The sequence below is a fragment of the Lemur catta genome, chromosome 7 (assembly GCF_020740605.2).
Source record: "Lemur catta isolate mLemCat1 chromosome 7, mLemCat1.pri, whole genome shotgun sequence".
NCBI lineage: Eukaryota > Metazoa > Chordata > Mammalia > Primates > Lemuridae > Lemur > Lemur catta.
In genome coordinates, this window is record NC_059134.1 from 47452649 (window position 1) to 47464720 (window position 12072).

A 12072-nucleotide genomic window follows, 5' to 3' on the forward strand; every position below is an offset into this window, starting at 1 on the left:
TAGTCTCTGTGGTTTGAACCATGTTGTTTGTGCGACATGTGGTCTTGTAAGAGAATTGACCTGTCTCTTTTGGCCAATCTCGGCTGTTTAATCACAAGCATCCTCATCATTTTGTCCACCTGGTTGCAGTAGACATCTGCTGTAATCAGCTGACTAGGTTTCATGAAGCTGTAGCGGATAGTACCAGCACTGGACCACCAAATAGACACCATTAGCTTTTTTTGATGAATATTTGGTTTTGGACTGCGTTTCGGCACTTTATCTTTATCTAGTCATTGTGCTAAACACTTGTGATTGTCAAAAAGAATCTATTTTTTATCACATGTAACAATACGGTGTAGAAATGGTTCACCTTTATGTCGTGACGGCAAAGAAAGGCCTGCTTCATGATGATTTTCCTTTTGATGTTTGTTTAATTTATATAGCACCGATTATCCAGCGTCTTTACCTTGTCAATTTGTTTTAAATGGTCTTACATTGTTGGAATAATAACATCAAACCTTGTTGTTAATTTATGTGTAGGTTAAGATGAATTCGCTTCCACTACAGTTTTTAGATAATCATTATCTACCTTGGTCTCAGGTCGTCCGCATGGCTCATTTTTAAGATTAAAATTACCAGAACAGAACTTTTTAAACCATCGACGTACTGAGTGTTCATTAGCCACATCCTTTCCAAACACTTTATGGATATTTTGAGCTATCTGTGTTGTATTGGTTTTACGACAGAACTCATATTTGAAAGTTATATGAATTTTTGACTTGTGTATGGTTGTACAAAAATTGTTCTAAAAATTTGAAAGATAATCACAAGTCAAAACATGCGTTTGAAAGAATGAGGCTGTACCTTTACAATAAAAATAAAACAGAAGTGTCAAAGTGAAATGTCACAGATATTAACTGTCAAACTTAATACTTAAGAAAATCAGACATTTCATACTTAATAACTGAATAGTACTTATAAAGCTGGGACTATGAGCTAAGATACCTTAGATAAGCTTTTAAGAAGTTATAAATATAAAAATACTTTTCTTTAAAAACATTAATTAACAGAATTTTAAATGAACTAGAATTAAAGCACCCTGGTTATTTGAAATATGACTATTGCTTTGATGTTCTCATAAAGTTTTCAGTACATGAGATGAAGGATGTGTGGCAAAAGTTCTGAGATGGTAACGTATCAGTGTGACTTGATGAAAGTAATTTAACATCCCTGGGACCAATTTTCTTTATCTGTAAATGAAGGAATTAGACTAGATGACATCTAAGTAGTCTTTCTGTGCTAATTTTTTTTTTTTTTAAAGACAAGGTCTCACTCTGTCACTCAGGCTGGAGTGCAGTAGCATGATCATAGCTCACTGCAGCCTCCAACTCCTGGCCTCAAGCAATCCTCCCCACTTTGGCCTGTCAATGTGCTGGGATTACAGGCATGAGCACTGCGCTGGGCCTGTGCTAAAAATTTTTAACATGTCTTTATATGCTGTGTATGAGCCACAGCCAGTTCCTTTCTTAAACTCATGGTAAGAAGAATTGCATATTTAACTGAGCTCTACCAAAATACCTTCAACCAAATATGTTTATTATATAGAATTAACAGTCAAACTCAACGTCCCTAATGTTTATTAGTAGTCCAGAGAGTCTTCTTTCCTACTTTGTTCTCTCGAAAGCATAGACTGCCCTTCAGTAAATCAATTTACTTTATTTGACAACGTTTTTTGGGTTTACATATTTTTTTCTTGTGCCAAGTACTGCATTTTTCATTTCCCACAGAACCAGGACAAACTGTACATCCCCTACTGTGTCCAGGGCCAATCTGGCTAAGTGTCAACTATGTTAATTGGTATAGAGAAAACAGCAGCCCTATTTTTATCTGATTAAAAATCCCCACAAACATTCTCCTTTAAACTAAACCTATGTCAGTACAAAGTGATTTAATTATAATATAAAGTTTGGCAGCTGTGTCCGTCCTGCCTTTATTTTACTGTAGCATGCAGAAATGTTGCTGTTTCCTGGAATCTTCCAGCATCTAAAAATTTAATCCTACTCTTGGAGGTTTAGAATTCAGTACTCAAAACTTTCACTAGACTGCCAGTTGAAATAAAATATCTTTGTTTTAAAGTGATATATTTAAACAAAAGATTTACTGAGCAATCTATAGAACCTTACTGAAAAGGTAGTTTGAAATATTTTATTCTGCTGTTAAAAAGTCTATGTCTGGGGATGAAGCAGCTGAGACCCCCTCCTAGGGTGTGTGTGTGGGGGACAGATTAATTTAGCAAGAAAAAGGGGCAGGAAGGGCTGTAGGGCATCTGTCAATCCTCCACCGTGAACGACGTGGTTTTTGCAGTGAAGCAGTACATTTCTAAAATGATAGAGGACAGCGGGTGGAGTATGAAAGTACTTCTCATGGATAAAGAGATGACTGGCATAGTGAGTATGGTATGCACACAATTGGAGATTCTTCAGAAGGAAGTGTGCCTCTTTGAACTCACTGATTCTCAAAATCTAGAGACCATGAAATAACTGAAGGCAATTTGTTTTCTTCGCCCCGAGAAGGTACTACATAAACTGAGCTGCCACCTCCCCAGGCAAATGCAGAACACTGTGATCTGAAAGCAGTAAGAAGGCAAAATAAATTTGTATTATCATCAAAAAAAAGTCTACGTCTTAAAAATTGCCCTAGCATGAGCAGATTATGTAATATAATTACTTTAGTTAATTGAGGTGTGGGAGGTGTGGGTGTAAAAGAGTAAAAGGTAATGAACTTTGATAAATTTATATGAGCAATAATAAGGTACTGGAGAAAACTTAATTTTATCAGAGAGTGACTATATCTTCAGCCCTCTCCTTCAATATTGTATCCTGCCTCTTTATTTTTTTACTTTATTTTTTTTTAATATGGAACACTTCACAAATTTGCGTGGCATCCTTGCGCAGGGGCTATGCTAACTTCTATGTATCGTTCCAATTTTAGTATATGTGCTGCCGAAGCGAGCACTATCCTGCCTCTTTAATGTTGGAATTCCCCAAGACTGTCTTTAACTCACTAGCAGGTTAACTTCATACATTCCATCACTTCACCAACTATTTGTACACTCATATTCTTTCGGTCTGTATCTCCAGCTTACTGAAAGCCACATTAATGTGCTTTGGTATACTGGACAGCTCCATTTGGTTATCTCCTGAACAACTCAAAATCAATATGTCTAGGACTTCCAGTTTCCATTCCTACATATAAGTAGCTTAAAAGTCACTACTTCATTCTAACAAGTAAAAAACTGAACAAACAGAAAAATCAACAACATTTCTTAAATTTGTCAAAAAAAAGTGAGGTCACAGGGCAAACCACTTCCCCCAAATTGAAGACAGGCAGATACAGGGAATCACAATTTACCAGAGCAGAAACCCACAATCAGAAAGCTCTGCAGGAGTCAGGGCTAGGATAGGAAAACCTAAACTGTAATCATTGGAAGTTCAGTGTGGACAAGCCTGAGAGTTATAAACTCCAGGGGGAACCAGTCATAGGGGAGTCACAATACTTTTATGAGTTTTACCTCATGGAGTTCTACCAGGTACAGTGAATACTGGAGAAAAATCTCCTCATGCTTCTTGCAGGGGGAGGGGAAAAGGGAAAAGGAACTATTTTTTTAAAAAGAGGACTTATGTAATATAGAGGTGATTTAAAGAATGCTAGAGGATGTATGTAGATGATATGAAAATACTACCCTTAAAACTCCATATTTTTATTTACTTTTTTTTTTTAAGAGATGGAGTCTAGCTATGTTGCCCAGGCTGGACTTGAACTCCTGGGCTCAAGTGATACTTAGCCTCCTGAGTAGCTGGGACTACCCACATGTGCCATAGAGCCGGGCTCCATTTTTAAATATGCCAAAGTGTTCTGTTCTTAACAAGGCCTACCCTCAGGAGAAACTGTTACCCTCAGAGTGAGGTGTTGTCCAACACCAACAACAAATTCTCCAATACTCTGAACACCAACTGGGTGTCCAACAATTCAATTCAATTCTAACACTAACTACCTGGAGTTAGTGTCAGACTCTGTGGGTTTAAGGGCTCTGTCCCACAAGACTGCCCCCAGTTAAGATGCCAATTACAAGTCCCAGGCCACTCACACTTCTGACTCATTGGCCAGAAGTCTGGGCTTCCCACGACCTCTCCTCAGTCTCAATAATTTGCTAGAATGGCTCACAGAACTCAGGAAGACACTTTACTTACATTTACTGATTTATTATAAACGATACAAATGAGCAATCAGATGGAAAAGCACATAAAGCGAGGCCTGGAAGGATCCTGAGCTCAGAAGTTTCAGTTCCCATGGAGTTAGGGTGCACCACCCTTCCAGCACATAAATGAATTCACCAATTTGGAAGCTCTCTGAATTTCATTGCTCAAGAGTTTTTATGGAACTCAATCTCCATGTCCTCTATCTCCTTCCCAGAGGTTGGTGAGTGGGGCTGAAAGTTCCAACCCTCTGATCCCTTGGTCTTTTGTGTGACCAGCCCCAACCTGAGGACTTGTAGGGGCCCCACCCTAAGTCACCTCATTAGCATAAACATGGGTGTGGTTGAAAGGGACTCATTATGAATAACAAAAGAGACTCCTATCATTCAGGAAATTCCAAGAGTTTTGGGAGCTCTGTCCCAGGAGGCAAGGACAAAGACCAAATATATTTTTATATTATGCCACAAGAAACTAACCTGCTGGGAATTGTTAGAACCTAACCTATCTGGGGGAATAGAAATGCACAGGCTCACAGAAAAACTGTGATTTAATGATAGGACTACAGAATGCTTCACATTCCCTCTAACCTTACCACTATATCACTAAAAACCTATTTATTGCATTTCTTTTACCCACGTCATCATGTCAAGATTTTAACAACATAGTAGTATATAAAGCACATAAAAAGGCAAAACAAAAAAACAAAGAAAAAACCAGCTTGAAAAAACTGAACAAGCATCAGAACCAGAGTCAGATATGGCAAGGATTTTGGAATTATCAGTCTGGGAATTAAAACAACTATGATTAATATGCTAAGGGCTTTTTTTCTTTTTTTTTTTTGAGATAGAGTCTCTGGCTCTGTTGCTCGGGCTAGAGTGCCAAGGGGTCAGCCTAGCTCACCTCAAACTCGTGGGCTCAACCAATCTTCCTGCCTCAGCCTCCTGAGTAGCTGGGACTACGGGCACGTGACACCATGCCTGGCTAATTTTTTTTCTATTTTTAGTAGAGATGGGGTCTTGCTCTTGCTCAGGCTGGTCTTGAACCCCTGACCTCAAGCAGTCCTCCCACCTTGGCCTCCCAGAGTGCTGGGATTACAGGTGTGACCCATCGCAGCTGAGGATTCTAGTATAAAAAATAAGGCAACCTTCAAGAACAGATGGAAAATGTAAGCAGAGTGATGAAGATGGGAATTCTAAGAAAAAAATCAGAAAAAATGCTAGAGATCAAAAATACTATAACAGAAAGAAAGAATGCCTTTGATGGCCTCCTTAGTAGGCTGGACTCAGCTGAGGAAAGAAATCTCTGAGTTTGAGAATATAACAAAGAAACTTCCAAAAGTAAAAGGCAAAGAGAAAAAAAAAACTGAAAAACAAAAACAAAAACCCAGAACAGAATATCCAAGAACTGTGGGACAACTACAAAAGTGTAATTTACATGTGTTACCTGTAGTGTGTGATTTTCCTCAGTCCTTGTAACCAGTAACAAAGAATTGAAACCAAACACCACAGTATCTAAGTGTGATCAGAAAGTTTTATTTAGCAAACACACTACTAAACAGACATGGAAGTGGGCTGTTAAAAGTGATCAATAATCAACGAAGTTATTTAAGCAAACAGACAATAGAACACTCTGAAGGGGTCAAAGCGGCACACGGCCAAGCAGACAGTGGCCTGGGGTGTCTTTGGGTTCCCCTTTTCTTTCCTCCAACTTGCATTGTTGTTTTCCCGACCAATGATGGAGGAGGTTTTTCTGCTTTATTTGTTCAGGCTGGGATGTGTCATGGCTTTCGAAGCCCATTCAAGGGGGTAACAATATATGATAATGATGGTATAATGAAGTTAGAGTTACTTGAGGACACTTTTGCCCTCTATCTGCACAAGCGCCTCCCAAGTGGCTTCCCCAAACTGGAGTAAATAAGGTGTTTTTGCAATGGTTACAATCGCAGCTTGATTCCAGCTTTTGTTTTCACTAATCTGTAGCCCAAATTCTGTTCCTAATCATTCTGCCCCACCTCTGTTCACTATTCTGATCTCCTGCATCACATGTGACTGGAATATAAGAAAGAGAACAAAGAAAGGAACTGAAGCAATATTTGAAGCAATAACACATGGGTCAAAAAAATCTCAAGAAAAATTTAAAAATATTTTGAACAAAATAAAAATACAACTTATCCAAATTGGTAGGATGCAGCAAAAGCAGTACTTAGAGGGAAATTTATAGCACTGAATGAATATATTAGAATAGAAGAAATATCTAAAATCAATCTAAGATAGTAATTTAGGGAATGAGGAAAAGAAGAGCAAATTAAATCCAATGTAAACAGAAGAAAAGAAGAGCAAGAATTAGGGCAGAAATCAATGAAATTGAAAACAAACAATTAATAGAGAAAAATCAAGAAAAGCAAAAGCTGATTCTTTGAAAAGATCAATAAAATCAATAAGCCTTTAGCCAGGCTATCTATGAACAAAAAGGAGACAACACAAATTACTAACATCAGAGAGGAAAGAGGGGACATCACCAGAGATTCCAAGGACATTAAAAGGAAGGAGGAACATTATGAACAGCTCTATGCTCACAAATTTAATAAGCTAGATGAAATGAACTAAATCCTTGAAAGAGACAGTCTGCCAAAACTCACATAAAAAGAAATAGACCATCTGAGTAGGTCTATATATACTAAAGAAATTATATCAGTAATCAATAACCTTCTAAAACAGAAAGCACCACGCTCAGTTGGGTTCACTGGTGAATTATAACAAACATTTAAGAAAAAAAAAATTGTACCAATTCTCTACAACCTTTTTCAAAAGATAAAAGTGGAAAAAATACTTCCTAACTCATTTTGTGAGGCTGGAATTACCCTAATACCAAACCAGACAAAGACATTACAACATAACTACAGACCAATAACTCTTATGAATATAGATGTAAAAGCTCTCAAAAATTATTAGCAAATTGAATCCAAGTATGTATAAAAAGAATTATATACCTTGAACTAGTGGGATTTATTCCAGGTATGCAAGGCTGGGTTAGCATTTGAAAAGCAATTAGTAGGCTCACGCCTGTAATCCTAGCACTCTGGGAGGCCAAGGCGGGTGGATCCTTTGAGCTCAGGAGTTCAAGACCAGCCTGAGCAAGAGAGAGAGACCCCGTCTCTACTAAAAATAGAAAGAAATTAGCTGGGCAACTAAAAATATATAGAAAAAATTAGCCAGGCATGGTGGCGCATGCCTGTAGTCCCAGCTACTTGGGAGGCTGAAGCAGTAGGATTGCTTGAGTCTAGGAGTTTGAGGTTGCTGAGCTAGGCTAACACAACAGCACTCTAGCCCAGGCCACAAAGCGAGACTTTGTCTCAAAAAAAAAAAAAAAAAAAGCAATTAGTAAAACCTACCACATCAACAGGTTAAAGAAGAAAACCTACATTATCATATCAACAGTACAGAAAAAGCAGTTGACAAAATCCAACACCCATTCATGATAAAGACTCTCAGGAAACTATGAATAGAGGGGAACTTCCTCAGCTTGATAAAATACATCTACAAAAATCCACGGCTAACATCATAGGTAATGGTGAGAACTCAAACCTTTCCCCCTAAGAGCATGAACAAGGCAAAGATGTCTCCTCACACTGGAAGTCCTAGCTAATGAAATAAGAAAATAAAAGATATACAGATTGGGAAAGAAAAATCAAACTGGCTTTGTTTTCAGATGACATGATTGTCTACGTAGGAAATCCAAAAGAATTGACAAAAAAAACTCCTGGAGCCAATAAGCTATTATAACAAAGTTGCAGAATACAACATTAATATACAAAAGGCAATCTCTTTGCTATATCAGCAATAAACAAGTGCAATTTGAAGTTAAAAACACATTACTGTTTATGTTAGTACCCCCCAAAAATGAAATACTTAGGTATACAGCTAACAAAATATGTATAAGATCTAGATGAGGAAAAGTGAAAAACTCTGGGGAAATACATCAAAGGACTAATAAATGGAGGGATATTTTATGTTTATGGATAGGAAGACTCAGTATTGTTGGAAGATGTCAGATCACCTACAACTGATCTAAAAAAATAAAGTTTATTAATTAAAAAAATCAGTTATGTCCAAACTGAATATATCTTTCTCTCCCTGCTACTTCCCCAACTTCTTTCCCCTCCAGGGTTCTCTTTAGCATCAAGATACAATCAGCTAACTCAAGTTAGAAACCTAGGAATCAACTTAAACTTTGCATTCTCCCTTATCCGTTTCTTGTAATCTCTTAATCAAGTCATATACATTTTACCTATCTCTAGAATCTATGTCCTTGTTCCCATCTCTAATGCCATTGTCATATTGCATCCTACCCACCAGCTAGTTTTCTTTTGATCTTGCCTGTGGGTTAAGCATAATAAACAAGTACTTTTTATTTTTTTTTTGAGACAGTCTTGCTCTGTTGCCCCGGCTAGAGTGCTGTGGCATCAGCCTAGCTCACAGCAACCTCAAACTCCTGGGCCCAAGAAATCCTTCTGCCTCAGCCTCCTGAGTAGCTGGGACTACCAGTGCAGACCACCACACCTGGCTAATTTTTTCTATTTTTAGTTGCCTGGCTAATATTTTTTTTTTTTTTTTCCATTTTTAGTAGAGACGAGGTCTCGCTCTTGCTCAGGCTGGTCTCGAACTCCTGAGCTCAAGCAATCCTCCTGCCTTGGCTTCCCAGAGTGCTAGGATTACAGTCATCAGCCACCACAACCAGCCAGTACAATGATTTTTTATGAGCTTTTTGTTTTCTAATCTTCTATCAGCTTACAGTGAATTAGACCTAATGCAGATCATAAAATGTAAAACTTAGCTCTCCAGAACTTTCTTGATATTTTATCTCATAACAAAGCCTTTAATTAAACTAAAAACCAAAGCCTTACACAGGTAGAGGAATGAGGAAAGAGATGGAATAATGGTTTCTGACTCAGGAAATCATTTAATAGATTAATTGAATTTCAGAAATGAAAGGTTCCACAAATACCAGTTAGTCCTCCATGTCATTTCTGTCCTTGGAATCTTTCAGTGCTTCCCCACTGCTTTCAGGACAATATCCAGACTTCTTAATGTAGCACATGAGATCCTTTATGACCTGGCTGCTCTCTTCCTTCCAACTTCATCCACCCATATTCTCCATTCACACTGTTGTTCAATCCAAAATCCTGTGAGCCATCCTTGCATAGTCTCTTTACATGAGCCCCTCTGCTCTCCGATCCTACTCCCCACGACTCAATCCACCAGCAAATTCTGTTGATTCTATATTCAAAATATATCTAAAGCTATTTCATTTCACTTCCATGCCTTCCACTCTAATTTAAGTCACTATCACTGCTCTTCTGGTCTATAGCAATTTCTTCCTAGCTATTTTCCTTGCTTCTGTTCTTACTTTATATTCCATTCTCCTCACAGCAATAAGAATGTACTTAAAATTTTTTTTTCAGATCATATCATTTCTCTGTTCAGAACATCCGATGACTTCTCATCTCACTCAGAATAAAATCCAAATTCTTGCCACAGCTCCCTGTTTTAGTTTCCTATTGTTGCTGTAACAAAATGACCACAAACTTAGTGACTTAATGCAATGGAAATTTATTCTATTGTCTGATTTTAGACTTCCAAGCTCCAGAAGTTACCTTCTTTCAGGTTAGAAGTCTAAAATCATTCTAATGGGGCTAAAAACAAAGTGTTGACAGAGCTGATTTCTTCTAGAGGCTCCAGGGAGAATCCATTCCTTGCTGCTTCTATCTTCTATATAAGGCCTTCCTTGGCTGCGGCCACATCACTCCAATTTCTGCTTCACAAAGCCTTCTCCACCCTCTGACTGCACATCTTCCTATTATAAGGACCTTGTGATTACATTGATCCCACTCAGACAATCCAGGATAATCTCCCTATCCTTAACTTTAGCACATCTGCAACATTCCTTTACCATGTAAGATAATAAATTCACAGGTTCTGGGAGTTATTAGGACATGGACATCTTTGGTGGTGTTGGTGGGGGAGTTGGCATGATTTAGCCTGCCACACTCCACACAAAAATTGTAAGAAATCCTTTTGATCATAAAAATCTGGATTTGTTGCTAATAAGGGGAAGCATCACTATAACAGAATCTTAATAATGTCTCAAAAGGGGGTAGTTAGGGAAAGATATTTAGAGGATTCGAAAGGTGGCTGGTGTTAATCATAAGGTGGCTGTATGGTAGATATTAGTAGCCTATGCAGGCATTGGTTAAAATTTGTAAACTAGGTGAATTGCTAGAACATATGAGTATGAAGAGTTATAATTAAACCTGTTTATTGTGGTTTATCTTGTAACCTATGGTTCTAAACAGGCTGGTGTTAGAATAATAAGAGCTTTGATAGTTTGTGTTGCATGTCATGGAATAGTACAGCTGATCCATTTTGCAAACCATTATAGTTTTTGCTCCATTTCTCAGTCTCCCTTCTTTTTGTCAATCTTCAGCCCAAGCTGGAATGAATAAATAGCATTATTTCCTGGGACATGATCCGTCCAGATCTGCATTGCTATTTAGTAAGTTTCAATGGTGTACTGAGTTTTTTGTGGCAGTCATTTTGGCCTCTATAAGTATCAGGCCTTCTTGTCCTTTTTGTTGGATGATCATTTGTAAATCATCTAGTTTAACAATGGCTGTGCAGCAGCATTTAAGACTCTGAAGATCATATATCTGGTAATTGCATTGTAGACAGACACTAAGACAAAAATTATTAGAGTTTGCAAGGCATTTCAAAGCCATATTCCCAGATTTTCAAAACTGGATAATGAAAGCATATACTATAATCTATTTGGATCTTCCTCATATAATCAAGTGTCTTTTTTCCTCTAATTTGGGTAGGATTTGTTCAACCTTCCCAGTGTATGAAGAATTAGTCCCATATCTGTTAATTGTCCATTAACAATCAAGGACCTTAATCCAGAAAAAGGGGGATAAAATAGCCAATAGCATAAAGACACACAGCCAAGAGGATAAGTATATAAAGAAGAATATGGCAATCAGTGGGGTTGTATTCCAATGGTCTTGGGGGGAAACAGCCTACTTCATGCAGTCATCAATTTGTTCCAAGGATCTAGGGCTAGCTGTATATTCTCACGGAACATCTACCTCTGGATATTATATACATTCCTCAAGGTGCCTTAAAAAACTCATCATGATCTGTTTGTATTTCTAGATCATCTCCCAAGCCTCTTTTTCTTCTTCACTCTTTCTCTGGCCACACTGGCCTTCTTGCTGTTATGCAAACAAGTTAATCTTGTTACTGCCTAAGAGCCATTGTCCTCATTATTCCCTTTATAATAAATGATCTTCCTCACAATATTTACATTGCTGACTCCCACAATCCACTCAAGTCAAATGTCACCTTCTTAGAAAGTCTTTCCCTTATTACCCAGTTTAAAGTTCTCTTCTCCTATCATTTTTTTTTGTTGTTGTTGGAGACAGAGTCTCACTCTGTTGCCCAGGCTAGAGTGCCATGGTGGCAGCCTAGCTCACAGCAACCTCAAACTCCTAGGCTCAAGCAATCCTTCTGCTTCATCCTCCTGAGTAGCTGGGATTACAGGCATGCGACACCGTGCCTGGCTAATTTTTTCTATATATTTTTTAGTTGTTCAGCTAATTTCTTTCTCTTTTCAGTAGAGACAGGGTCTTGCTCTTGCTCAGGCTGGTCTTGAACTTGTGAGCTCAAACAATCCACCCGCCTCGGCCTCCCAGAGTGCTAGGATTACAGGCATGAGCCACTGCGCCCGGCCTCCTATCATTCTTGATTCTTTTATCCTGCTTAATTTTTCTTCATAGCAC

The 12072-nt window shown here is 38.1% G+C and overlaps 1 non-coding gene across 1 annotated transcript; it reads right to left on the reverse strand.

The window, feature by feature from the left end:
- Positions 1–2891: 2891 nt before the first annotated feature.
- LOC123643065 lies at positions 2892–2997 on the reverse strand. The gene has a single exon (XR_006736640.1). It is a non-coding gene; the product is annotated as a U6 spliceosomal RNA (small nuclear RNA).
- Positions 2998–12072: the final 9075 nt, after the last annotated feature.